Consider the following 2,452-nt stretch of genomic DNA (forward strand, 5'->3'; position numbering starts at 1 on the left):
CTGCTGGTCGAGGTGAGAGGGATAACTCCCTTGGCAAACAGGACACAGTCGTGTGTCGATAAGCCAGCTGGAGGAGATGTCCTCCTGGGGCTAAAAGCAACAGTAACATCCACCCCTAGGGGTCAGCCACACTTAAGTGGCAATATACTACACTTTATCGTGCAGTTACTGTTAATACTTCATATAGAGAATTAACATTGCTTATATATATATATATATATATATATATACATACATATATATATTATATATTCATAAAACAATGTTATTTTATTGTTACTATAATAAGAATTTATTTATTTTTATTCATACTAATAAAGTATATTCAATTTTGTCGGGATTTTTATTTGGTGTGCTGCAAAATAAATTCTCCTCGTCAAAAAGTGTCAAAAAGTTAAAAAGTTTGGCAGACACTGCTGTAAATTAATGGGAGAGTCTGTGGTTATGACAACTGAAATATTGGGCAGCATGGGTCTGGTTCACTTTCAATGTAGTAAAGTTTACTGATTCAGCTTATACCTTGATTTCAGCAAGGCATTTGACAGAGTGGACCACAAAATCCTGCTGAAGAAACTGTCCAACTTTGGAGTCCGTGGAAAGCTACTGCAGTGGATAAAGTGTTTCCTAATGATCAGAACTCAACATGTGTTTGAGGGAATATGATTCAGCTCAGCCAAAGTCAGTAGTGGTGTCCCACAAGGTTCTGTGTTGGGCCCACTCCTCTTCATTATCTACATCAATGACATAGTAGACATCATCAAACATTCAACATTGAAAATCTTTGCAGATGATTCCAAACTCCAGAAATCCATAAACATGCCTTGAGTTGGATCTGTTTGCTGTTGTCCAATGGGCAGAAAAAAACAATATGCTTCTAAATGAAGATAAGTTTAATTTGATCCACTTTGGAAAAGACGATACCCTGAAACTACCATTTGCTCTTCCTTCAGGTGACTCCCTAGTGTCATCCAACAATACCAGAGACCTTGGAGTAATTGTTGATAACAATCAAAGCTGGAGTTCTCATGTAAACAGCAAGGTTAACTTGGCCCGCAAGATGTGCTCCTGGATTCTGAGGACTTTGCGGTCTAGAGATGCCCACACCATCATCCTTCTCTACTTTTGCCCAACCCCACCTTGAATACTGCTGCCCACTGTGGTCTCCCCACACAAAGCAACTCATTATGAAAGTGGAAGCACTCCTGTGGTCAATAACAAGAAAGATAGACAGCATGACAGGCATTGACTATTGGGGTCAACTAAAAAAAACTCAATCTCTACTCTCTCCAACACCACTGGGAGCACTACATCATTTGTGTGATGTAGAAAAATATCCCATCAATATTGCACAAATGATGTTGCCATCAATTTTAAAATCCATCCAAGACTTGGCCCCCCGTGCTATCCACCCACTACAAAAATCAAACTCAGGACATATGACAACATTACGTCACAACTACTTTACCTCAACCGGTTCAGCTCTCTTTAATACCATACGAAAATATGTCAAAACAGAAACGGATCCCATAAAATTCAAAAGTTCACTGGACAAACTTCTTCAAAAAATCCTGGACCAACCTCCTACACCCGGATATGTCTCCAACAATAATAACTCTTTGCTAGAGTGGGCCACGGTGCACCCATATATGACTAAAAGACTTCACCAGGTGGTGCTATTAAGCTAGATCTGGCCTGGGCCTATACTGGCCGAAACCTATCAAAGTTATAAATCAACAAAGATATTTGAAATTTGTTATATGTGGTCATAAATTGGACAAACATAAAAATTACATAATGTGCAATAGAGCACAGATATGAATTAATACATTATGTTTAAGGATACACACATGCAATATCTGATATCTAACTGTGGAGGGAACTTGTGGTAGAGGTAGACCCAGGTAGACATGGGACAAAGTCATGAAACATAATCTTTGAACGTTGGACCTCATGGAGGTGATGACAAGTGGCTGAGAGCTCTGGTGATATGCTGTGCATGAGAAGACTCATCAGGACAAGTGAAATCATAGTTGTAGTTATGCTAGTGTCATGCAGGTGCCATGTAAATAACACCTGTGCACTGTAACCGTGGTCGTTGATGGTACCATGCAAATGGCACCCATAAATCATAGTCATGGTCGCTGTTGGTGCCGTGTAAATGGCATCTGTACATTGTGGTTGTGGTCATTTCCGGTGCCACGTAAATGGCACCCACTCATGAGCTGCAGTCATGGTTGTTGCCAGTGTCATGTAAATGGCACCCATACTGATGCATGTAAAAGCACCCATTACACTCCTGGAGTGGTTAGTGTTAGGAAGGGCATCCAGCTGCAGAAACCATGCCAAATCAGACTGGAACCTAGTGCAGCTCTCCAACTCATCAGCCATAGTCAAACCGTCTAACCCATCCCAGCATGGATAGTGGATGTTAAATGATGATGATGACAATATA

This window comes from Octopus bimaculoides, chromosome 1 (genome assembly GCF_001194135.2).
Source record: "Octopus bimaculoides isolate UCB-OBI-ISO-001 chromosome 1, ASM119413v2, whole genome shotgun sequence".
In the NCBI taxonomy this organism is placed as follows: Eukaryota; Metazoa; Mollusca; class Cephalopoda; order Octopoda; family Octopodidae; genus Octopus; species Octopus bimaculoides.